Raw genomic sequence first — 27,561 nt, 5'->3', positions numbered from 1 at the left:
TCCCACCTGAGTCCTGTAAGGTGGGGTGTTAGCTAATAAAAAGTTGAAACTTCAACAAAATAATTTTTGTAATCCTCACAGGGAATAATCCGACAATTAAATACTGAAGGATTATAGAAATCTGTTCCCTCCGGTAACTTTAATAACCATCCATAGGTAGCTTCCTTCCTTGAATGGCGCTTGTATTTAAATTATACCGCCCTTCTTCTCCCAGCGATGTGATATATCAGGTATTTATATTATAATAATAGCAATATTTACATCCAAGCTCCCATATTCTCTTATTTCTTTGGATGTAACCAAGGTAAACTTGAATAAATCTTTATGATGCGTACTTTGACAGTCTGCATTTGAATCTGCACTGTCCTTTTTTTAGGATAAAGCTGCGGCTCAATATAGCATAGAGTCCAGGTTTTCTATAGTAAGTGATACTCAGTCTCTATAGAGTCTATGTAAAAGTATACTGTAAAGTACTTAGTATATATGACAAATGAAATCTCTCAGCAGGGAGGTCCTTTCTCTCTTGCTCTCTACAGCTCACCCCAATTAGGTGTCATACAACAGATATGTACTGCTAGAATACAACAATCAGCTTGTAACTTCTCCTCAGCAATCCCTTATTAACTGCAACCAGGTATGACAGGGATCATTTATCCACATTTCCTCAGTAGTCTTTACCAAGTATCGGGGTCTTTTATTTATTGTCACTTATAAAGATACAACGTCTCTTTTTAGCTTGCAACTTTGCTCAAGAAGTAAATACATTCAACTGCAACCTAATTTAATTTAGGGTCCTAATCCCCCTATGTGCAGCATCAAGTAGATTATTTAATAAAGTATTTTCCAACAAATGATAGTGAGTATTTATCTGGTCACTTGGGATACAGCAGAAATGCTTGGGGCCGCAAGCTGTGTAATATAAGGCTCTGGCTCCCTTTACTTGACTGCCTGCTCTGTCTCCTCAGCTCAGCTCCTGACAGGCAGCCACTCCCCCAGACTCTCTGACAGGCTGCTGTTGTGGCTATTCCTTACTGTACTAGGCTCCGCAGCACAACCCACTCCTGCAGTAAGGGCTTTCAGTAAGTCTATATTAATGACAATTAGTGCTCAGTTGTGATGTACACATATATGTAGGGGTGATGTGTGCTGAACTCTATCACAACCCAGCAGGCTCACCACTCCAGACAATTCCTCCCCTCCTGGGTTTATCTCTGTTCTGCTCCTCTGTCACTTTTTCTCCTCCTACCTCAGGCCTGACACTGCTTAATCATGAACAGGCCTCTACTATCACTACGGCAACTGCTCCTGCTCCTGCTTCCCCTTCTGAAAACTGGCTCACCAAGACACTGCCAGCAGATCAGGAGGATCTCTCCATTCACTTGCTCCTTCACTTCCACTGTCCCCCGCCGCTGCTGCTGTTTACAGCCAGCTACTTTGCAAGCAGCAGCGGGGACAGATAAGGTGTACAACTCTGGCCAGGGGATCAGCAGTCTCCTAGACTCTCTGTCAACTGCTCTATTTATACCCCTCTGCTCAGCTGGCCACACCCACAACTCTTTCCCGCCTTCTGCCTCCCTCTCACTGCAGCTGACTGGATGATTGACAGCCTCACAGTCAGCTGTGCAAATGAAGTATCTAGTACTTTCTCTCACTGTCATCAATGTACATAGTAATTGATTTAACCCTAAAATAACTGCCTCTAATGTATATAGGTATTTATACACTACGGCCTCTCCCTATGCCACATATATACATGTTGTATAATACATGTTCATAAATATAAATATACATGAAATACATACCGTTAACTCATATATTTACTCATGGATTTATTAGTTAACCCCTTCATTGGGTTACAGTTCTGCTCATGTCAATTTAACCCTTTATCAGGGTTACATACTCCCCCTGATGCATTGACACTGTTTTCCCATCTTCGTGTGAATGCATCATCTACCTTTCTCACTTTTGCTACTATATTTTATATGCATTTACATCCATTAGCAAACCATCTCATCTTAATTATTCAGACAGTTGACAAACATGGGAGGTATTGAACTACATAGCCTTCAAGTCTACCCATAATGGAGCTTTCCTATTCTGCTTGTTCCCCCTTGCTCTTCACTAGATCTATTCTCTGTTGCAATTACTTTACTTTCGTCTGAAGCTGACTTTCTCTCTATCTTGGTCCGAAATACCAACGACCTTCTCCATCCCCTCTTCCTCTTTGCTGATAACAATATCTGCATACTCCTCTCCAGTATGGAGCAAATCTACTCCCTTTCACTGATACTCCACATAAGCCAGTCACGTTTGCTGCATATGCACCTTTTACCCCTTTCAATATTTCAAATTCTACAGTCTCTCCATCTCCTACACTGCTTAAAAGTTTCATGGGGTTATTCCTCTCTATGGATGTCCAATGAATAAATATGTCTTCTCCAGTGTCATGTCTTTTCACAAAGCCATAGCCTTTCTTGACATGGAACCATTTTACTGTACCTGTTATCCTTGGGGAAGTATACTGGGTCTCCTTACTATCCACTTTAATTAATGAAGATGGTATTGGCAATATATCATCCATTGCCTCTGTTTGTAATGCAATATCTCTAATATCCTTTTGCACAGAAAACTGACAAAGACTATCTTCAGAGCAGGTGCCCACAAAGTTGGTATCCTTTAGTATTTTATTCTCAGATTCTAGCTGAGATAGTCTTTCTTTCATTTCATTTATACAGATCTGATTCTTCTGTTCAGTTTCTCTGCCCGCTTCCAACAATTCAGATATTTCTGTTATTTTTGATTCAAGAGCACGAATATTATATTCCTGCTGCTGGTACCTTAACAACTTTTGTTGCTCCAGCTCTCCATTAGTTTGCCTGTCTTCTGATGTCAAGGTTTCCACCCCTCTCTGTAACCACCAAAGTTCTCTTTCAAGCTCCTGATTCCTTTCATCAATCTTGGAGTTAAACAACTGTTCTTCTTTAAGCTTCCATCTGGTTTCATCTAGAACCTCCAACAGCCGACAAATATGTTTGAACCGGTCCTTTGCTATATGTTTTATCACCTCCATTGGGGTCTGTAGATTATCTCTTCCCATTGGTTCCTCTACAGAAGTATGAAACAGGGAAAGCAGGTCCTTCTGTTGATCTGTTGGAAGAGCTAATACTAGTTGTCCATGTTCCTTAGAATCCTCAGCTATCTGTTTTATTACATTTTCTATTTCCTTATTTTTTACTTTACTATTATCTTCTTCTTTCTCATCAACTACTGTTACATCATCTACTGCCCCTTGTAGACTCTCTTTCAATGAAACAAATGTATTATCTTCTGTTGCTTCATAATCATCATTAGTGACCAAAATTTGAGCTAGGTTGCCGCTAACATCTCCATCACTACCTTCTTGGTTGGGATCAAATCTCACTTTCTTACTCTTTGATCTTTTCTTTCTTTTCTCCAACTCTATAGATGCATCTAAAGTTCTTTCATCGATCACTTCTTGAGTGTTATCCACAAACTTACACAACACCTCTTTCTTTATTTCTGGTTTCTGCTTGTACTCTTGTTTATCTATACATGTAAATTCTTTATAGGCTTCAATTCTCCCAACTGACACAGTAAGGGCATTAAGGCCAACTTTATCTCTGTTCCTTTGCTTCTTTCCCATATTTTTTTTATTTTATTTTTAGATATGTAAATGTCTCTCACAAAAATAAACAATGGCCGCTGAGGCCTGTGAGTAACAACAGACTCTGAGTAGTGGATCTCAGCAGTGCCTCCATAATGTAACCCTCCTTTATAGGAATGTAGATTACTCTAATGACTGACTGTGCCTCCACCCCAAGCTTTGGTGGTATATAGATATTTTTATATTTCAATAGGGCGGGCTTGGGGAAACGCCCTTTGAATTATCCAGTAACCAATAAATTTAGTTACCTAACAATAATATTATGAATGTGTACATAGGCAATTCCACACAGCACAAATAGGTGAAACAATGGCATAAATAACCCAAACACAGTTTTATTTGACTGGAACTGAAGAATGATAGTCAAGCTCTGTCAGACTTCTTGGATGCCTCCTTTAAATACCAAGATTATACACTCCTACCTTAGTTGGCTACAACCAATAATACATTGTATTACATGCACAAGAGAAATGATACTTCAAACGTTTGCACACATTTTATATCAACAATGAAGCCTTATACAGTAGTAATGAACTATAAATTATTATTGCGCAATAATATGGTTTTTTTCCTGTGTACACTAGTTAGTCAAAGAGAAAAAAAACCCTAAGCTTTGGTTTATTTTGTAGAGTTCCAAAGGGAGTATGTCCTGAAGTTCCTTAGATGATAAAGTTCCCACCTGAGTCCTGTAAGGTGGGGTGTTAGCTAATAAAAAGTTGAAACTTCAACAAAATAATTTTTGTAATCCTCACAGGGAATAATCCGACAATTAAATACTGAAGGATTATAGAAATCTGTTCCCTCCGGTAACTTTAATAACCATCCATAGGTAGCTTCCTTCCTTGAATGGCGCTTGTATTTAAATTATACCGCCCTTCTTCTCCCAGCGATGTGATATATCAGGTATTTATATTATAATAATAGCAATATTTACATCCAAGCTCCCATATTCTCTTATTTCTTTGGATGTAACCAAGGTAAACTTGAATAAATCTTTATGATGCATACTTTGACAGTCTGCATTTGAATCTGCACTGTCCTTTTTTTAGGATAAAGCTGCGGCTCAATATAGCATAGAGTCCAGGTTTTCTATAGTAAGTGATACTCAGTCTCTATAGAGTCTATGTAAAAGTATACTGTAAAGTACTTAGTATATATGACAAATGAAATCTCTCAGCAGGGAGGTCCTTTCTCTCTTGCTCTCTACAGCTCACCCCAATTAGGTGTCATACAACAGATATGTACTGCTAGAATACAACAATCAGCTTGTAACTTCTCCTCAGCAATCCCTTATTAACTGCAACCAGGTATGACAGGGATCATTTATCCACATTTCCTCAGTAGTCTTTACCAAGTATCGGGGTCTTTTATTTATTGTCACTTATAAAGATACAACGTCTCTTTTTAGCTTGCAACTTTGCTCAAGAAGTAAATACATTCAACTGCAACCTAATTTAATTTAGGGTCCTAATCCCCCTATGTGCAGCATCAAGTAGATTATTTAATAAAGTATTTTCCAACAAATGATAGTGAGTATTTATCTGGTCACTTGGGATACAGCAGAAATGCTTGGGGCCGCAAGCTGTGTAATATAAGGCTCTGGCTCCCTTTACTTGACTGCCTGCTCTGTCTCCTCAGCTCAGCTCCTGACAGGCAGCCACTCCCCCAGACTCTCTGACAGGCTGCTGTTGTGGCTATTCCTTACTGTACTAGGCTCCGCAGCACAACCCACTCCTGCAGTAAGGGCTTTCAGTAAGTCTATATTAATGACAATTAGTGCTCAGTTGTGATGTACACATATATGTAGGGGTGATGTGTGCTGAACTCTATCACAACCCAGCAGGCTCACCACTCCAGACAATTCCTCCCCTCCTGGGTTTATCTCTGTTCTGCTCCTCTGTCACTTTTTCTCCTCCTACCTCAGGCCTGACACTGCTTAATCATGAACAGGCCTCTACTATCACTACGGCAACTGCTCCTGCTCCTGCTTCCCCTTCTGAAAACTGGCTCACCAAGACACTGCCAGCAGATCAGGAGGATCTCTCCATTCACTTGCTCCTTCACTTCCACTGTCCCCCGCCGCTGCTGCTGTTTACAGCCAGCTACTTTGCAAGCAGCAGCGGGGACAGATAAGGTGTACAACTCTGGCCAGGGGATCAGCAGTCTCCTAGACTCTCTGTCAACTGCTCTATTTATACCCCTCTCCTCAGCTGGCCACACCCACAACTCTTTCCCGCCTTCTGCCTCCCTCTCACTGCAGCTGACTGGATGATTGACAGCCTCACAGTCAGCTGTGCAAATGAAGTATCTAGTACTTTCTCTCACTGTCATCAATGTACATAGTAATTGATTTAACCCTAAAATAACTGCCTCTAATGTATATAGGTATTTATACACTACGGCCTCTCCCTATGCCACATATATACATGTTGTATAATACATGTTCATAAATATAAATATACATGAAATACATACCGTTAACTCATATATTTACTCATGGATTTATTATTTAACCCCTTCATTGGGTTACAGTTCTGCTCATGTCAATTTAACCCTTTATCAGGGTTACATTACTGACTGCTGCCTCCACCCCCCCCCCCCCTTCTGGCTGCCCGTCGGCTCCTGCTTCCTCCTTGCTGCCTGCTACCTCCTGGCCGCCTGCTAAATATGTATTTCAAGCATGTTATACTATAACTACCATAGGCGCTGATTCTGTGGGTACTCAAGGGCCCAAGCACTTACGGAAATTGATGAGCACCCATGGGCCCGAGTCCCGCTTCTGGGCCGCCTAATTAGCTTATTAGCTTGCTAATTTGTGGCCGCCAGGAAAACAGTATGTCGGGACAGCAGGAAGAATGTATTCTGTCCACGGAGTAATACATGGAGGTGGGGCAGGCCAATCTGTGCATGCTGTGCGGCGCTGGCATCTAACGTCAGCCGTACAGTGTGCATGGCGCGCACTGACTGAATAGCTCGGCAGCGGCCCACATGCCCGTGTCCCACAGCACTCCCCCTTCCTCGTCACAGGTACTGTGGGGGCATTTATGTACCTGCACTGTGGGGGCACTTATGTACTTGGCACTGTGGGGGCATTTATGTACCTGGCACTGTGGGGGGGCATTTATGTATTTGTCCATAACGTGTAAAAAGGGGGACTCTGCTGCTGTAATGTGTAAAAAGGGGAACTCTGCTGCCGTAAGTTGGAGACAACTGTGCTGTGTAATATAAAGTGGTATTATTTTGTGGCCACGCTCCTTCCCCATGAAGCCACTCCCCTAATTTTTTGGCTTGCGCACCCACCAGCAAAATCATAAGTCGGAACCTATGATAACTACATGTTTTCTAGGGATTCATTGTATTTAGATAATATGCAATGGTAGAAATATTACACCAATTACATTATTACTGTATTGCTCAGGTATTTAGGAAAAATATTCAGCATACTGTATATAATATATAATATGCTTACTGCAAGTCTGTGTGTGCATGCTTTCCTGATAACTGTGTGGTGGCACATTTAAGCATGCATTCCTATTTTGAATCTATTATCATACATTTAAATCTATTATCATCAGCGGCGGCTCCTACTCCCACGTCCAGAGGGGGACTGCCTCTGTCCTCAGCGCCGCCCCCCTTCCGCTGCCACCGCTGCTGGGTCCCACCAGTCCCTGTCATGCTAGGGGGACCAGCACATGCGCAGTATCAGTACTACGCATGCGCTGACCCCCAGTTTCTTTGGGCTACAGCCGAAGTAGTCCACAGAGACATCCCAGAGGGAGGAACACCTCCCAATGGATTACCTGGGGTGACTGTCAGGTTGTACTTCCAATAGGAAGTCATTGCATCTGGTTTCGCTTTTCCGAGCACAGTGGCGGATTCTAGCTGAGGGGGCTGCAGTCCTGCAGCCCATAGGAAAACAATGCCACTAATTTTCATATATCTATTTATTTATTTCCAGTTATTTATATAGCGCACACATATTCTGCAGCGCTTTACAGAGAATATTTGTCCCTGCCCCAGCGGAGCAATCTATGGACCTTATTCTGGTCCACAAGCAACGTTGCAAATTTCACAGCTTTGCATGTGGATAAATGCTGCCCGCACAGTTGGGCCAGGGCAGCTTATTTTGCACACCGCAACCCTCCTGACTGCCTCCACTGTGCTGCACTCAGTGCGCTGAACAAAGCAGGTCCCAGAGCACAGGCTTATTCAACCCAGGATTAAAATGCTGCACTGGCTTTTGAGCCAATCAGAGCTTGCGTACCAGCAGCCAATAAGAGCGGCTGCCGGTGCGCGAGCTCTGATTGGCTCAACTGCTGGTGCTGCAATTTAATTTGCCCCTGCATCCTGAGTTGAAGAAGCCTGCACTCCGAGGCCTCCGGGCTGCAGCTCAGCAGAAGGGGAGTGGGAGCCGGGTTACGGTAAGTCATGTGAGGAAGGGGACCTGGGGCCCAGACTAAAAATGAGTTCCGGGCCCCAAAATTCCTGATGGCAGCCCTGTCGCCACCGCCCCACTCCTGCACTGCTATGTGCGAACGGGATGGTGCACAAAGCAGTTTGCCGTGTCCGCTCGCACCCAGCGTATGCGTATAAGCAGAAATGTGAACATGTGGGGAGCGTATGAAACAGAATAAGGCCCTATATTACCTACCACACATTAATTCAAAGGGTTAATATTTGTTGGGAGCCAAATAACCTACCAGTATATTTTTCGAGTGTGGGAGGAAACTGGAGTACTCGGAGGAAATCCAGCAAGCATGGGGAGAATATACAAACTCTACACAGTTACTGACCTCAGTGCTGTGAGGCAGTAATGCTAAACATTACACCATCCGTGCTGCCCATTAGTATAGTATAATGCAGTACTGCACAGTGACTATTTGATTGTGTCTACCTCATTTAATCATTCAGGCTAAATTTTTTGTGCTCCCAACCCCGATTCATGCACTGAAAACCAGCTCGGTCTAGAGCCAATTAACCCATGTGTGTTTTTGGACTGCGAGGGTTAAACTTTTGCACCAGAGAACTATGCAAACACAGAGAGAACATACAAACTTCACGCATATCACTCCTGTGCGTGCTTATATATTTTCACAGACTAGTAAAGTCTATTTTAAGACAAATTGTTAAACTGTATTCCCTAGACACTAGGCCCAGAGGCACCCAGATGAGTCAGATCATCTTTTTGGAGGGAATGAGGAATTACACCATATCTAAGTATTAGTGTACAGCCCATAGCAGGACCAGGCAACATGGCAGCACTCACACTTACTGTAAGTGTTCTCAGATTTGGGGGGAGGAAAGGCATAATACAAGCAGGGGGAGGTAGAGTATATAACATGCAGGTTGGAGGGCAAGGGCGTTATACAAGGTGGTTGGGGGCAGGGCCGGTGCTAGGGTGTTCGGCGCCCCCCTGCAAACTATAAATTAACGCCTTCCCATACTTTATAAAGAGACAGCGTGTGCTGAAAAAAGGTTGCCCTAGTAGTAGTGGCTCATACACATGAGGTGATCTGCCTTGGCAAATACACCCCCCGCCTGCATTCCCATGAAATATTTTTCAATTCTCTGATAGCATCATATATATATATATATATATATATATATATATATATATATATATATATATATATATATATATATATTTATGTGTGTGTTGAATTGTTGTATGTCATGTACTGTCTATGAATTATATGAAGTGCACTTCAAATATTATGGATTATATATATATATTAAAATAATTTACTTCATATAAATTGTTATAATCATTGGACTGGGTACAGCTGTGCATCTTAAATGTATCGATTTATAATCGCTATCACTCCTGCTTATTACAGAGGCTCACAAAGCCTCTGATAAGGGGCTGCAGCTATTACCCGGAATAGTGAAAGGGCTGCACCAATTTTAGAACCAGCACTACTGTGTGACTGTAGTGTCAGCACTTTCTTCCTTTTTGTAATTAGACAGAGACTCTGAGCCCATGTGTTGTCACTCACCCTGCTTATACTAACAACTGTGTTTATTTTATTTTTAAATGGTGGGTGTTGTGGTTTCAGCGGGAGATAGCAGGCCAAAGGGGAGCGCCACAGCCTTTAACCCACTTACCGGGTCCTGCCGGCTCTGCCCATCCCTCCTGTGCTTCCCATCACACAAATCTCCCCTGTGCCCCCCCTCCTACATTCCTCCTGTGACCCCCATCACAAACATCCCTCCTGAGCCCCAACACACAGATCCCTACTGTACCACCTTATCACAAATAATCCTCTAGTGCCCCCCATCACACAACCCTCCTGTTTCCCCCCCCATCACACCCATACCTCCTGTGTCTGTGCCCCAACAAAGCACATACAACCTGCTGTAGTAGTATCTGACCTGACACAGGACAGAAAGAGATGACAGAGCCTCCTGATGTTTATAGGGACACCCCTCTGCCCCTCCAGCTGTACAGCAGCTAGCCTGGGGTCCCTGGCAGAGGTTCTCTATCACTCCTCTTGTGCTTCACTCAGCACTCAACTAATTCAGTATGTGGCAGACTAGATAATCAATCTAAAAGCCTCTCAATGCAAGCTGTGCTATGCTGTAGGATTTTAGATTAATTACACAGCCTACCAGACTGGATACGTTGAGACATACTTACTTTTGAAAACTAGTTTCAGGGAGATTTTAAATGCTCGAAAAATGTGTTGTGGAGGGAGTGTGAGAGATAGAAGCAGACTGTGTGTGTGACAGAGAAAGAGTGTTGAGAGAGAGATATATGGAAAGACTGTGGGAGAAATTTACTAAGATGTGTACTGTATTCTACTTCACATAAGATCTTGTCTACTAACTTTTAGAGGGTGCTAATAGCAACATCACATGTCGAATACACATCTTAGTAAATTTCCCGCTGTATGTTTTAGAGACGGGGAGGGAGACTGTGGACCTTATTCAGATCTGATTGCAGCACAATTTTTTTTGTAAAATGGACAAAACCCTGTGCACTGCAGGTGGGGCAGATGTAACATGTGCAGAGAGAGTTATATTTGGGTGGGGTGTGTTGAAACTAAAATCTAAATTGCAGTGTAAAAATAATGCAGCCGATATTTACCCTGCACAGAAATAAAATAACTCACCCAAATCTAACTCTCTCTCTCTCTATATATATATTTATTACATCTGCCCCACCACTGCAGGTTTTGCCCATTTTCCAAAAAATTTGTACTGCGATCAGATTTGAATAAAGGCGTGTGAGTGAGTGAGAGAGAGAGAGCCAGGGAGAAAGTATGAGAGGGAGTGATAGAGGACGGGAGGTATTAATATACATCACCACCCGGCCCCCGCGATACCAGCGCATATGTACTTACATATGCGGCTGGCATTGCGGTGCGGTGATGGAGGCCTCCACCCCCCTGTAGCCGGAAAGATGTCCGGGTGCTTTACTAGGGAGAGGAAGCGCTTACCTTCCAGGTCCATGAGGACCTGGACTAAGGTAAGCTAGAGGGAGGGGGAGAGGTGGGTGGCGATATACTACTATGTGGTATCGTGGCGGCGGGGTTTTAATACATAGAAAAATGCGGTAAAACGGGGGTTTTACCGCATTTTCCCTTTAGTACATCCCACCCAGAGTGTGAGAGAGAGAGTGGATGTGAGGGAGAGAGTGAGTATGAGAGGGAGAAGGTCTTGAGAGAGGAAGTGCGAGATTTAGGGAGAGTGTGTGTCTCACATACACTCCCTCACAAGGAGTGTGTGTGAGAGAGGGGGAGAGTCTGAGAGTAAGAGGAGAGAGTGTGAAAGAGAGAGTGTGAAAGGGATAGAGGAAAATCTGAGAGTGAGAGTGTTGGTGTGAAAGAGAGGGAAAGGGTGGGTGTGAGAGAGAGCGTGGGAGTGAGATAGAGGGAGAGTGTGAGAGGGATAGAGAAGAATCTGAGAATGAGAAAGAGAGTAGACCAGGGAGGAACCTAGACAGCTGCTACATGCAGTAAGACGGCTGCTCACCTTGGAGGGACCAGTCTCACCGTGCACACACCAATAACCAGGGAGGATCCAGGAGACCTTTGCTGCACCAATTTGAATTCTTTAGCTGATTTTTTTTTACACCTAAATAAAATTAGAAATGTGGCACAGTTGGCAGAGCTGGCTTGAGGAGGGAAGCTCATGGACATGGAACCCCCACTCTGAGAGGCCCCCACCTGTTGCTGCAGTTTGAGGAAATGCTACAGGCACGGTGCCAGAGTAAGGGTACGGCTTCCAGGCACGGCCACCACTACCCCTAACTCTGCAGTGGGCGGCCTCTTTCTATTCGCGCGGGGCAGTGGGGACTCTGGAATATCCAGATGACCTATATTCGCGATGACAGTGGGGGAATCAGGTAGAATTATGTAGGTTTCTCAGCAGCTGTAGACTCTGGGAATCGCCTGGGAATTTCTCCGCAGGATGCAAGAGTATCCCTCCCCCCATATTACAGCCAGTACACACTGCCATTACATAACACACATCCCCCCATATTACACCCAATATACACACCACTATGATACATTACACACATCCGCCCCCATATTACATTCACTACTCACATTATTATATTACATTATACACATCCCCCCAGCCAGTTGAGTACACACATCAATGTACTATATTACACACAGAGCCCCCCCCCACACATTATATACAGCCCCAAGCACACACATCACTGTACTTTGTAAAGTGCAACAGAATATGCTGTGCTATATAAGAAACTGCTAATAAATAAAATAAATATTGCATTAGAGCCCCCACCTCCCTCACACACATTAGATACAGCCCCCAGTACACACATAACTGTATTACATTACAGAGCCCCCCCTCCCCCACACTCACACATATAATATGCAGCCCCCAGCACACACATCACTGTTTTATATTACAGATCCCCCCTCCCCCACACACATTATAAAGGGATTTGGTACTTATGTAGTATCTGGGCAGCCGATTTTTTGATTGTATGCCTTAAGTTAAGGCATACAATCAGATGCGATGCGATATCGCATCGCATCGCATACGACCATATCGCATGCGGTACTCTGTACTCTGGTACTTCTGTGTCCCCTCGCGGGGCTCGCTACGCTCGCCACGCTTCGGGCTCGGTGGCTCGCTACGCTCGCCACAGGTGTATATCCAGCTCCATGCCCACTTGGATAGTAGGGGTATGAAAAGGACCCCTTTTCCCATTGAATTCCATGTTAAAATGGACTCAGTCCATTTTAACATTGATTCCTATGGAAAAATCGGGTCCATCGCATCGCATCGCATGCGATATGGTCGGGTGCGATGCGATGCGATGGACCCGATTTCAAAATCGGCAGCCCAGTTACTACATAAGTACCAGGGATTTTTGTAAGAACTTACCGTTCGAATCCCTTTCTCTGATATGGTCCTGGTGACACAGCTCAACACTGGGATGTAGGAGGGTCCGAAGGAGCCAGGCACCTATCCTAAAGCTTTTGGAGGGTAGGCTCCTCCCCTACTGCATCCCAGACTCCTCAGTTCAATCTTTCAAAGCCACTGGAATACATTAACTCAGTACAAAGCTTGCACATATTATATGCACAATTTTAAATTTAACTTTTCAACCAATTATAACATGAAACATCATGAATACTGGCATACTTACTGAGCGTAAGGGAGGGATCGCTGTGTCACTAGGACCATATCAGAGAAAGGGATTCGAACGGTAAGTTCTTACAAAAATCCCTTTTTCTCTTTCAATGGTCCTGGTGACACAGCTTCACATTGGGACGTTCCAGAGCCAGTCCTTTGGGTGGGTACGCTCAGGTCTGCAGTTCTCATCACTGCTCGCCCGAAAGATGCGTCCTCCGACGCGAACTCATGGAACCTATAGAATTTGGCAAAAGTATGAACAGATGACCAAGTGGCAGTCCTGCAAACCTGCTCATCTGTTGCCCCATGTCGAACCGCCCAAGAGGTGGCGACTGATCTGGTAGTATGCGTATTAATCCTGGCTGGCACAGGCCTACCAACTTTAGTATATGCAAACGCTATAACAGAGCGCAACCACCTAGCAACGGTCTGCTTAGAAGCAGGCCAACCAATTTTTTGTACATCATACAAAACTAGCAATGTATCAGTCTTCCTGACACTCTTTCCTCTGCCCACATAAATGCGCAAGGCGCGCACAACATCCAAATTCCTCAATTTGTCCCTTTTCCTTGAACCCTCTGGGGTTGAAACACAGGCAGAACTATCTCCTGATTTAGATGAAAAGCAGAGACTACTTTTGGTAAAAATTGGTGTACTGTCCGAAGGACAGCCCTATCATCATGAAATATAAGGAAGGGAGACTTGCAGTACAATGCTCCCAACTCCGATACTCTTTTTTTGCTGATGCCACCGCCAACAAAAATACCAGTTTCCATGCAAGGAATTTAAGGTCAGCGGACCCTAACGGCTCAAAAGGCGCCTTTTGAAGACACTCCAGAACCAGAGATAAATCCCATGGCGCTAATGGTTTCTTGTAGGGAGGTTTCAATCGAGAAACCCCCTGCAGGAAGGTCTGTACTTCCGGTAACAATGCTATCCTTCTTTGGAAAGAAATTGACAAGGCCGAGATCTGTACTTTGAGTGACTGAAGGCTTAACCAAGAGGAAAGGCCATCCTGTAAAAACTCCATCAATTTAGCCATTTTAAATCGCGATGTGTGTGACTTCTGTCTTTCACACCATCGAATATAGGTCTTCCAGACCCTATAATAATTTGCAGAAGACACTGACTTTCTGGCTTTAATCATTGTGTTAACCACCGCCTCTGAGAATCCTATATTCCTCAAAATGGCGGTTTCAACAGCCAGGCCATCAAAATTAATCGAGCTGAATCCAGATGGTTGAACGGTCCTTGTTTTAGAAGGTCTGACCTCAGAGGTAGACACTACGAGTCCACAGACAATCTCTGAAGCCTCGAGTACCAGGACCTCCTTGGCCAATCTGGGGCCACTAAAATTACTGGAAATGTCTGGGCCTGTATCTTTTTCAACACTCTTGCCAGCATTGGAACTGGCGGAAAAACATAAAGAAGATTCCCCTCCCAGGGGATAGTCATGGCATCCACTGCTTCTGCCAGTGGATCCCTCGTCCTGGCATAAAACCTGGGTACCTGATGGTTGAACCTGGATGCCATCAGGTCCACATCCGGGGTTCCCCACCTCAGTGTAATCTGGTGGAATACTTGTGGGTTCAGGCTCCATTCCCCTTCCATCAGCTCCTCCCTGCTCAGGAAGTCGGCCTCTATATTCTCCACTCCTGGTATGAATATTGCTGATAATGCTGGAACATTCTGTTCCGCCCACAAGAAGATTCGGGACACCTCCCACATAGCCAGCTTGCTGCGTGTGCCTCCCTGGTGATTCAGATATGCCACAGCTGTGGCGTTGTCGGTCTGAATCCCTAAAGGGAGCCCTTGTAATCTTTCTCCGGCCAGAGAAATCATCTTCCACACAGCCCTCAGTTCCAAGATGTCGATCGGTAAGGCAGACTCCTCTGAAGTCCACAAGCCTTGCAGACGCAGGTCCAAGACTACTGCCCCCCAGCCTCTGAGACTGGCGTCGGTAGTGACTACCAGCCAGCTCCAGGACTGCAGGGACCGACCCCACTGAAGGGAATCCACCTCAGTCCACCATTTCAGGGAGGATCGAGTTTCTGAAGACAACACTATTTGTTCTGACATCATGGTCTGAGTATTCCCTGACCAGTCTGTCAGAATGTTCCACTGGAACACTCGAGAGTGGAACCTGGCGAACTGTAACGTCTCGAAAGACCCACCATCTTCCCCAGCAGTTTGAGGCACCTCCATACTGATGTGCTCTGAGACCCGAGGATCTCCTGTACCAAGGCAGCCAGGTCCCTGGCCTTTGCCTCTGGTAGAAACACCCGATGCAATTGGGTATCCAGAACAACTCCCAAGAATTGGAGTCTCTGTGACGGCACCAACTGAGACTTTTGTAAATTTAAAAGCCAGCCGTGAATCTGCAAAAACCCGATGGCTTCTGCCAAGTGACTCTTCAACTTGTCTGCTGACTCCGCTTTGAACGTCGTCCAAATATGGAATCACCGTGATTCCCCTCAGCTCGAAGCACAGCCGCCATTACTGACATTATTTTGGTGAATACCCTTGACGCTGTGGCCAGACCGAAGGGCAACGCCTGGAAATGCAAGAGTAGGTCTCCTATTGCAAACCTCAATAGAGCCTGATGTTCTGGGTGGATAGGAACATGCAAGTATGCGTCCTGGACATCCACGGATGCCAAAAATTCTCCCTGGTCCAGGCTTAGCAGCACAGACCGTAGAGACTCCATTTTGAAATGGTCTACCCACAAATGGATATTTAATGACTTTAAATTTAGGATCAGTCTGAAAGACCCGTCTGGTTTGGGCACCAAAAACAGAGTGGAATAAAAGCCTTTTTTCCACTCCGCTCTGGGGACCGGGACTACCACACCCTTCTCTAAAAGAGAATGAGCCGCTCCCAAGAGAGCCGTACGGAGCCGAGCCTCCTTTGGTAGTGGTGTAGGAATGAACCTTCTCGGCGGAAGACCTTTGAAGGGAATCTTGTAACCCTGGGTTATAATTTCTAACACCCAAGAATCCTGGTCTAACAGTGCCCATGCATCTTTGAACAGTGACAGACGTCCCCCCACCTTGATCACCGCCAGGCAAAACCCCTGGCAGTCATGCGGAGGATTTGTCCTCTCCTTTGGTTTCTTATGAAAGGAACAAAATTTTGACTTTGGGGCCTTGCCCCTGGAGGACTGAGACTATCCCCTAAAAGACTGTCCTCGAAAGGACGCACCTCCTCTAGGGGAGGGCCGAAAAGGACGGCCTGAAGGCAGAAAACCTTGATGTCTGCTTGGCTGCAGGGGCAGGCAGGAAAGTGCTTTTTTTTCCCACCTGTGGCCTGCTTAATAATCTCTTCCAGTTCTGAACCAAATAACAGCTTTCCTTTAAAAGCTAATGCCTCTAAGGCCTTCTTAGACTCGTTATCTGCCTTCCAAGCTTTAAGCCAGAGCACTCTCCTGGCATTGACAGACACTGAGGAAACTCTGGCAGCCATTTTGAGAGCTTCCTCCTCAGCCTCAAGCACATACTCTGCAGCTGCTTTAAGCTTCTCCGCAAGTAACAACACACAAGGAACAGTATGTCAAATAGTGCAAAGGTCATTGGCCCACCAATCATGGCCTTAGAGACCCAGGCTGAAGCAATCAGAGGGCGGAGTGTGTAGCCCACCCTTTCAACCATTGCCTTGCTTAAAGGCTGTTTCCCCCTGCACTGGTAGCACAGTGAACTTTTTCCCAGAGGTCTGCATGATCCTCAGGCATGGGATACAGGCTTAAAAATCTTTAAGGCATCTAAAGCCTTTTATCAGGGGTTTTCCAATAAATCTTGTAAACCCTCGTCTGCAGGGAGATATCAGTTTCTTTACGCTGTCTCTTAAAAACAACCTTTGCAGGAGTTTATCCTTCACAGACAAATTCAATGCCTGTTTAACAGCAGTAATCAAATCCTCCACCCCTGAGGCTGAGGACTCTTCAGAATCACCACCCTGATCCCAGGGTATGTCTGTGTACTCTCCTTCCTCATCAGCAGCTAACAATGGCACTGAATAAGACCTTTTAGGGGTCCCCACAGAATAACCATAAAACTTGTCCAACAAGTAATTAAACCTGCTGATTCCCTTAGCAGTATCCTGCATGACCGTTATTAAGTCAGGATCTGTCTGGGTCCGAGGCAAGGAGCTAGAGGACTGCTGAGAGAATGGCAATGGTCTAGGGGAAGTTACCAGCCATCACTCTGCCTGTCCAGTACTGCACCAAAGCATTTTCAGACCTGCCCAGGGACTTGGCCCACGCAAGCTCCGATAGCACTACCCTCTGGGGTTCACTCCCCATGAGTTTCACAGCAGCGCAAGAAATACATAAGCCCCCCCTGTTATCTGCTCAGGGACAAATTTCAGTGTACAACCACTGTAAGCGCTCAATGCATTTAAGGCTCCCTCCCCCAAAACCACAGACTGTTGCTCAGACATGATGTTCTCAAATAACACAGTCACAGCATTAAATGTACAGGCATTATATACAGAACCAATATACTCAGTCACTTAGCTGTCTGTAGTCTTCAGAGTGGGGAAAGCGATGCCCAGGAAATCCAATCACTCTGTCAGGATCTGTAAGCCAGCTCAGCTCCGCTGCAAGCGTTCTGAATGGCGCCAAAACAGAGTGAGGGAAGGGACCAAGTCCCTGCTGCTGCGGGGTCCGTGGATTTTGGCGCCAACCACCCCCAGACAGCCTATCCCAATGTAGGATCTCCTAGTTCCAGTAGCTCCCCCTCAGCTGGGGACCACTCGGAACATGCCTGTAACACACTGCTGTCCTCTCATATAGGAGCTCAGTGTGTAAGCTCCACAGAAAATGGCCGCCGCCATCACGGAGCGCCTGTCCCCCATGATCCCCACCTAGCGTGAAGCCGGTTTCAGAACGCTCCGGAGCCCAGGCAGCTTCTTAAAAGAGCAGGAAAAAAGTGGTTGTGGTGCCAACCTATTAGGCGCCTGTGGTGGGATGGTTTGTGGAGCTGCTACTAAGAAAGGGGGTGAGAGCCCCTTACGGAATTCAAAAATACAAAAAAGAAGGTAGTAGCGCTAGACAATATCAGATAAAAAATTAGCAGGGTTTATTAAACACAATTAAAAATAGCACAAGAAATGAATAATAATATGCATATGCAATAGGCTAGGCACCTAGTGCGCTAATAATGGTCCATTCCTAGTACACCGCCAAGTAATTTGTTCCAGTAAAGTGTCCAGAGTTGAAAAGTATTCAAAGTGGGTATAGTTACCGCAGGGAAGTGTCCACATGGAAGATAATTAATCCTTAGTGAGGAAAGCAAAATTGCTGAAGTCTTCAGGTGGTTAGATGGAGTTCCCGAATATTGATGCGGAGATTGATACAACCATCGATCGATTCTGGTGGCGGCTGGTCTGGGCCAAATAATAGCGAATATAGCTTTGAGAGGTGCCAAGATGCCTGCTCCTGACGCGTTTCGCTGTCTCAAGGTACAGCTTTATCAAAGGAATGATGGTATAGCTGCAGTCAGGGTTTATATACCCTACTCCTAATGAGTAATCAGTTACACTTGTGCTTGTTTCATTAATAAGATTTACATAAAAAAACAGTAGAGAGATGAACGAGGAGGCAAGATAAAAAACATATAAACAACATTATATAAAGAGGATGCTAAAATTAAATGTATTAAATGGTTTACATACAGAGGTTAAAGGACACTAAGTTCTTATTGGTCCATATATTCGTGACAGAGGCTGTCAGTAGCCATGGTTACATAAAAATCTACTGAGTAGACCAATCATTGTGACTATAAAGGGTCACATGCTGTTAGGTAAGGGAAAATAGGGCGGAAGTGCTAGTTTGCGGTCACGTGATCGGAGTTATGAGTGCACGATATCTAGCGTGCGGTTCAGGCCTCGTTTTGGTAGGGAGGTCTGGCAGGGAAATAGCCAGTGAAAAAAGTGCGGGGTTCGTAACGTAACGTAATTACGTAATGGGGATCCGAGCGGTGATCGTGCGGATCAAGCCTCATTCTCAGGATGAGGTCTGGGAGGCATAGTAACCAATAGGTTTGTATACTCGTGCTCAATAGCGGGAATCTCGCGAGAGTTCATGCGAGTATTGTTGTACTGTGGAATGGAGACTAACACATAAATGAGTAATCAATCTGCTATATTATTCGGGAATAAGGATTACGTTACCCTAAACATACTGATAGTAGTATACTTCTCTAAACAGTAAAAACTTATTTTGATCAAGAATGGTGTGAGCAGTTCTTTTGTAGGCCACATATGCCACCTAGTGGTTAGATATAATGATCATTCATATATTAAAGAAGAAAAAAGCATACAAATTCATAAAGATGTTTTATACATGTCGTTGGAATAATAAGAGTTAAAAGATGGATATCAAACATTTGAATTATTTTAAAAATACAAAAAATGAGCAGGGTAGTTCATAAATATGAAATAGTATACAAATTATTTTAAAAATTGCAAAAATAATGAATATATGCATAAAACCCTAGGTGGTTCAGCAAGATTTGTTATAATTTCAGGTAAATATATTAATAGAGATTTGAGGTACCTATGCATATACATGGTGTTTATGTTGACAAAATTTTTTTTTTTATTATATAAATTATTGTATATGGGATTAGCATTTGTAGTATTCCAAGGTATACGTAACCATAAAAAATGAATGATGAATGAAAAAATGAGGAAAAATGATTGATGGAAAAATATATTTATATAAATAAAAAATGAAAAAAAAAATGAATAAAAATATATATATATAAAAATGTAAAAAATAATAAATAATAAATAATAAAAAAAAATGAATATAGATATGAAAAAAAAATGATGAATGAAATAAATGAAAAAAATGATGAAAAGAATAAAAAATGAAAAAAAGGGGTGATGAAAAAAATATATAAATGCAAATAAAAATAATAATAATAATAATGAAGGTGGCAAGGAAAGGTGGGAGCACTAGGTAGTGGACGTGGCCCTAAATTACGCTGTTAAGCTCCACTGCCTCATTGAGGCCATTAGGAAATATTGAGTCCATTTGGTACATCCAAAACACTTCCCTTTTACAGAGTGTTCTGAATCTGTCGCCTCCCCTCACTGTTTTAGGTATGTGTTCTACACCTATTAATTTGAGTTTGTTCGGGTCGCTACAGTGTTTCTCTAAGGCAGCAGCATAGAAAGTTTTTACAGGACAACCCTAGGAGACTTTAAAGAACTTTGTGAAGAGACTGAAAAGAACCCCAAGAAAACCGCTAACCTAAGTACTTGGGAACTTAGAGCACTCAAGAAACTCACAAAAGATACTACAATCGTGATCAAAGAGGCAGACAAGGGGGGTGGTCTCGTTATTCAAGATCGCGTTGACTATGTCCGCGAGGCCAACCGCCAATTAGATGATACCAACTTCTACCAGAAACTTGGCCGAGACCCCACAACCTCCTTTCAGGTTGAACTTTCAGGTTTACTTGAAAATGCCTTAACTAATGGGATTATATCCAAACAAGAATTCCGGTTCCTTTACAATTCACACCCTCTCACTCCCATTTATTATCACTTACCCAAAATCCATAAATCACTTTCCTCACCACCTGGTCGTCCTATTATTTCGGGTATTGATTCACTTTCTTCTAATCTATCATTTTACGTAGATTCCTTTCTCCAACCTCGGGTCTCATCCCTCAGGTCCCACATCAAAGACTCTACTCACTTTTTACAACGAATACAAAATATACAGTGGAAAGACAGTTTTGCTTTCCTTACATTAGATGTACAGAGTCTTTATACGAACATACCCCATTTATTGGGCGTTCAATCAATTACCAACAAATTGGTTAAAGATGGGGACCTGGGGGATGGACACCAGAAATTCCTCACAGATTGTATTTTATTCATTCTCCAGCACAACTATTTTTTATTTAATGACACCTTCTATCTTCAGGTGATGGGGACGGCCATGGGGACCAGATTCGCCCCCAGCTACGCCAACCTCTATATGGGGGAGGTAGAGGACTCCCTCATTTGGGGGGGGGCCTTTGGGGCGAACCTGGTCCTTTATGGCCGTTATATTGATGACCTTTTTATTATTTGGGACGGGGATCACGATTCGGCTTTATCATTTGTAGATCACCTTAACACCAATAATTTCAACCTAACCTTCACTCACACCTATCACAAGAACCGCATTGATTATTTGGATCTCACCCTGGAAATTCACGAGAACGCCATAAGTACCAGTACATTTTTTAAAGAAGTTAGCACAAACCGATATCTCCACTACAAAAGCTCCCACTATCCTGTATGGAAAAAGAACATTCCGAAAGGACAGTTCCTCCGTTTACGGAGGAACTGCTCCAAAGATACCACCTTTAATGACCAATCGGAAACACTAAAAGATGCTTTCAAACAATGCCAATACCCTGAACATATTGTTAACAAAGCCTTCTCTGATGTTACCCAAGTAAGAAGATCTGATCTTCTATCTGATAAAATTAAAAAAGTGGATGAAACAAACAGAGAAATTGCCGTTATTTCTAAATTTAATGATTCATCCTTCAAAATTAAAAATATTATAAAGAAAAACCATAATATTTTGAAAGGTGACCGTTGGCTGGAAGATGACCTTCCAAAAGAACCCATTTTTATTTTTAAAAAGAATGCCTCCCTTAAAAACCTCTTAGCCCCAAGTTTTTTTAAACCTATCAAACCCCTCAACACTACCAATACTTCTTGGTTAGGCCAGAAACCAAAGGGTTTCTTCCAATGTGGCCAAAATAGATGCCTAACATGCCAATATACTGATAGGAGAACTCCCCAGATCACAATAGATGGAAATAAAATTTATGACATAAAAAGTTTTATAAACTGCAACTCAAGCTATGTAATATATGTCCTCATTTGTGAATGTGGTCTTAAATACGTTGGAAGAACAACTCGCCCCCTCAAACAGAGGTTCTTAGAACATCGCCGGAATATCATAAATAAAATTTATACACATAGTGTCTCCAAGCACTTTTTTGAGAAACACTGTAGCGACCCGAACAAACTCAAATTAATAGGTGTAGAACACATACCTAAAACAGTGAGGGGAGGCGACAGATTCAGAACACTCTGTAAAAGGGAAGTGTTTTGGATGTACCAAATGGACTCAATATTTCCTATTGGCCTCAATGAGGCAGTGGAGCTTAACAGCGTAATTTAGGGCCACGTCCACTACCTAGTGCTCCCACCTTTCCTCGCCACCTTCATTATTATTATTATTTTTATTTGCATTTATATTTTTTTTTCATCCCCCTTTTTTTCATTTTTTATTCTTTTCATCATTTTTTTCATTTATTTCATTCATCATTTTTTTTTCATATCTATATTCATTTTTTTTTATTATTTATTATTTTTTACATTTTTATATATATATTTTTTTATTCATTTTTTACATTTTTTATTTATATAAATATATTTTTCCATCAATCATTTTTCCTCATTTTTTTCATTCATCATTCATTTTTTATGGTTACGTATACCTTGGAATACTACAAATGCTAATCCCATATACAATAATTTATATAATAAAAAAAAAAAAATTGTCAACATAAACACCATGTATATGCATGAACCTCAAATCTCTATTAATATATTTATCTGAAATTATAACAAATCTTGCTGAACCACCTAGGGTTTTTTGCATATATTCATTCTTTTTGCAATTTTTAAAATAATTTGTATACTATTTCATATTTATGAACTACCCTGCTCATTTTTTGTATTTTTAAAATAATTCAAATGTTTGATATCCATCTTTTAACTCTTATTATTCCAACGACATGTATAAAACATCTTTATGAATTTGTATGCTTTTTTCTTCTTTAATATATGAATGATCATTATATCTAACCACTAGGTGGCATATGTGGCCTACAAAAGAACTGCTCACACCATTCTTGATCAAAATAAGTTTTTACTGTTTAGAGAAGTATACTACTATCAGTATGTTTAGGGTAACGCAGGGTTGCGACTTTAACATTCTCCTCTCCGGGAGAAGCCCGGAGAGGAGAGTTTCAGCAGCCGCTCAGGGGGCGGGGCTTACGAGTGACATCACTAAGCCCCACCCCCATACTGTTAAAAGCAGCTAATTCAGGGATCTCCATGGAGGGGGCGGGGCTAAAATGCCGCGATTGTGCCGTTTTAACTCCGCCCCCTCCTCTGAGACCCGAGGATTGCAGCATTTTAATGCCGCGATCCGGGGGTCAGCGGGGGTCCCCCCTGAATCCGGGAGGGTTGCCCACCCTTCCGGTGGCCGGGAGGGGGTACCCGATTTTCGGGAGACTCCCGGAAATTCCGGGAGGGTCGGCAACCCTGGGGTAACGTAATCCTTATTCCCGAATAATATAGCAGATTGATTACTCATTTATGTGTTAGTCTCCATTCCACAGTATAACAATACTCGCATGAACTCTCGCGAGATTCCCGCTATTGAGCACGAGTATACAAACCTATTGGTTACTATGCCTCCCAGACCTCATCCTGAGAATGAGGCTTGATCCGCACGATCACCGCTCGGATCCCCATTACGTAATTACGTTACGTTACGAACCCCGCACTTTTTTCACTGGCTATTTCCCTGCCAGACCTCGCTACCAAAACGAGGCCTGAACCGCACGCTAGATATCGTGCGCTCATAACTCCGATCACATGACCGCAAACTAGCACTTCCACCCTATTTTCCCTTACCTAACAGCATGTGACCCTTTATAGTCACAATGATTGGTCTACTCAGTAGATGTTTATGTAACCATGGCTACTGACAGCCTCTGTCACGAATACTTGGACCAATAAGAACTTAGTGTCCTTTAACCTCTGTATGTAAACCATTTAATACATTTAATTTTAGCATCCTCTTTATATAATGTTGTTTATATGTTTTTTATCTTGCCTCCTCGTTCATCTCTCTACTGTTTTTTTAAGTAAATCTTATTAATGAAACAAGCACAAGTGTAACTGATTACTCATTAGGAGTAGGGTATATAAACCCTGACTGCAGCTATACCATCATTCCTTTGATAAAGCTGTACCTTGAGACAGCGAAACGCGTCAGGAGCAGGCATCTTGGCACCTCTCAAAGCTATCTTCGCTATTATTTGGCACAGACCAGCCGCCACCAGAACCGATCGATGGTTGTATCAATCTCTGCATCAATATTCGGGAACTCCATCTAACCACCTGAAGACTTCAGCAATTTTGCTTTCCTCACTAAGGATTAATTATCTTCCATGTGGACACTTCCCTGCGGTAACTATACCCACTTTGAATACTTTTCAACTCTGGACACTTTACTGTAGTGATGGGTAGTTCGTGAATGATTAGTTCAAAATGAACTAATCTTCAAAGTGAACTAAATCGTTCAGATCACTGCTCTGGCAAAGATTAGTTCATTTAGTTCACCAGGAAGTAAAGCAAGTGGGAGGTGTAACACACAGACAGACAGAGCCCAGTAGCTACATAAGGCTCATTTACTGGATCTTTACTTCCTGAATCTAAAGTTAAAAGTACAACAAAGCCCAGCAAATACAGATCTAATAAAATAAAAATATGCACTGCCTAGCCAAAGTTGTGTGGTGTGTCTGTGAGTGAGCATGTGTGCTCATGCTGCTCACCTTTATGTGATACTATCATTATATGATTAGTTCAGATGTCCAAACACTTACTGCTGCTGCTTCTGGTACAGGGTCCTGAGCATACTGCTGTGCTAAATCTTCTGCTGGGATCTGTGTAGGAGCTTCTGCAGCAGCCATGTTATTCAGCTCTCATGCAATACACAGGAGGCAGTACATGTTAGCTGCCAAAGATGGCAGTGCTGAGCTCACACATGGTCTGGACTCTGCGGATCCAAATGAACTACATTGTCCTGATGACTCATGAGTCCTGCAAATAGTTCAGTAGTTCAATTAGTTCACTGATCATACAGATCCCTGAACTAATCTCTGACTATACACCATAATGAGACTGTACAGTACCTGTGAGCTACCATGTGTGGCACTGCTGTGCTCAGGCACATGTATTGTGTGTATGCAGCCACAGACACAGTGCTGGTGGCTGCATGTTATACAGTATACTGTAGTAGCTCTGTTTATTCCACATTACAGTCAGAGATGGATATGTATGAACCTTCATGATGCATACAGTGGAGCAGTTGCCCCTAGCAACCAATCAGCAACTGGTTACTTTGCAAAGTCTCTACTTTATCTCTCTCTAATGTCAGCTAAATTGGGGCAAGGGGACATGTTTTTTTCTAATTACTGTATTTTAAAAGCAGAAAAAAATTTACTTATTAAAAAACTCTAAATTTGGGTATTTTACTTGCATATTATGGAAGGTAAAATAATAACCACAATGGGATTAATATTGCAGAGCTAAACAATAAGCATGTCACTAGAAGGGTGCTGTATAACTTATTGCTTTTCTAAACTAGAAAAAAATCTGATTTATTAAACATACAGTATATGATCATTCTAACAAGACTAAACTCCTACAATGAGCTGGTATTACAATGCATGCTCTGTGTGTCATAATCTAGTCTAGTTCATCTAGATCCATCCACTCCTCTCAGTCTCTGAGTCAGTGATGGAATAATGAACTAAATGAGCTAGATGAACTAATCTTCTGATCTAATCTTTTGGGTGAACTAGATCATAATGAACTAGTCACCAAAACGAACTAGATTTCCCATCACTACTTTACTGGAACAAATTACTTGGCGGTGTACTATGAATGGACCATTATTAGCGCACTAGGTGCCTAGCCTATTGCATATGCATATTATTATTCATTTCTTGTACTATTTTTTATTGTGTTTAATAAACCCTGCTAATTTTTTATCTGATATTGTCTAACGCTACTACCTTCTTTTTTGTTTTTCAGCTTCTTAAAAGAAGCTGTAAGCTCTGCACAGGGAGGCCCGACAGCGTCTCCCCTGTGCACAGCGAGCTGACAGGACGCGCTTCTGTCAGCTCCTGCTGCGCTAGCAGTGTGAGGATTCACTAATGAGAATCCTCACACTGTGCCTACCTAGCTAGTGTAAAAGTTAATAAAATAATAAAAACCTTAACTAACTCTAATCCTTAGGCTGCTCCAGCAGCCCTTTGGAATAGCACCCACTCCAGTGGGCACCTAACACGAACTGAGGAGTCTGGGATGCAGTAGGGGAGAAGCCTACCCTCCAAAAGCTTTTGGATAGGTGCCTGGCTCCTACGGACCCTCCTACATCCCAATGTGAAGCTGTGTCACCAGGACCATTGAAAGAGAAATACAGCCCCCAGTACACACATAAATGTATTACATTACAGATCCCCCCTCCCCCACACACATTATATACAGCCCCCAGTATACACATCACTGTTTTATATTACACATCCCCCCTCCCCCACACACATTATATACAGCCTCCAGCACACACATCACTTTATTACATTACAGAGTCCCCCCTCCCCCACACACATTATATGCATACAAACATACACACATAATATACAGCCCCAGCACACACATCACTATTGTATTACACCCAATCACACAAATTATATACAGCCCCTGACTACCCGAGTATTCACAGCACTCACCGCACGGCAGGAAGAAGAGCTGCAGAGCAATTGCTGGCCTCACGGAGCTCAGGCAGTGGTGGGCGGGGCTAGCTTCCAGGAAGTAGCAGCAGAGCCCTGGCTGACAGCTCTCTGCTCTGCTCTCCCGATGTACATGTACAGGCACAAAGATAGACTGACCTCCTGTCAGCAGCAGCAGCTCGGGCTACTCCACAGCTACATTACAGGCTCAGCGGGCCACCCACAACCCCGCGGTGGTGATGTATTCCCTGTGGGTCCCACCCCGACTAGATGTAGAGGAGAACAGACCAGGCGCTGCCCACTCTTCATGCTGCCGCAGCCTGTCACAGCCAGACAGGCGCAGGCTGCGGCAGCCAACAGCAGTCCAGCATTGTAGCAGAGCAGGGAGAGCAGAGTGCCTATCCAGCACTGTGCCTCCCTGCTTTGCAGGACTTGCTGAGTGGGCCCTGGTTGGGGGCAGAGTCTACATCTGTGTGTGCTGGGTAAAACTGGGGTGTAACGTAGTCTTTTTATGCAAGGTCATACCACCTTTGCCAAGGCCACAACCCTTTTCACAATGCGGTACTTGTGTATTATAGCGGCGCCCCCGATGTTGGTCATGCAATGTTTTTATCGCATCGCTTGCCATACACCCGATGGCATGCGATGCGACGC

At 43.4% G+C, this 27,561-nt stretch overlaps 1 long non-coding RNA gene across 1 annotated transcript in view; it reads right to left on the bottom strand.

Annotated features, from left to right (window-relative positions):
* LOC146027074 (uncharacterized) overlaps positions 1-26,986 on the bottom strand; it is a 74,999-nt gene extending 48,013 nt beyond the window's left edge. Inside the window, exons 1-2 of the long non-coding RNA XR_014454652.1 lie at positions 26,908-26,986; positions 11,660-11,761 (exon numbers count right to left, since the gene is read on the bottom strand). This is a non-coding gene — a long non-coding RNA (uncharacterized LOC146027074). The remainder of the gene's footprint in view (positions 1-11,659; positions 11,762-26,907) is intronic.
* Between the last annotated feature and the right edge of the window lie 575 nt (positions 26,987-27,561).

The sequence above is a fragment of the Crinia signifera genome, chromosome 8 (genome assembly GCF_055691185.1).
Source record: "Crinia signifera chromosome 8, ASM5569118v1, whole genome shotgun sequence".
Lineage (NCBI taxonomy): Eukaryota > Metazoa > Chordata > Amphibia > Anura > Myobatrachidae > Crinia > Crinia signifera.
Note: the sequence above shows the minus strand (reverse complement) of the source record. Positions and strands in the feature narration are given on the sequence as shown.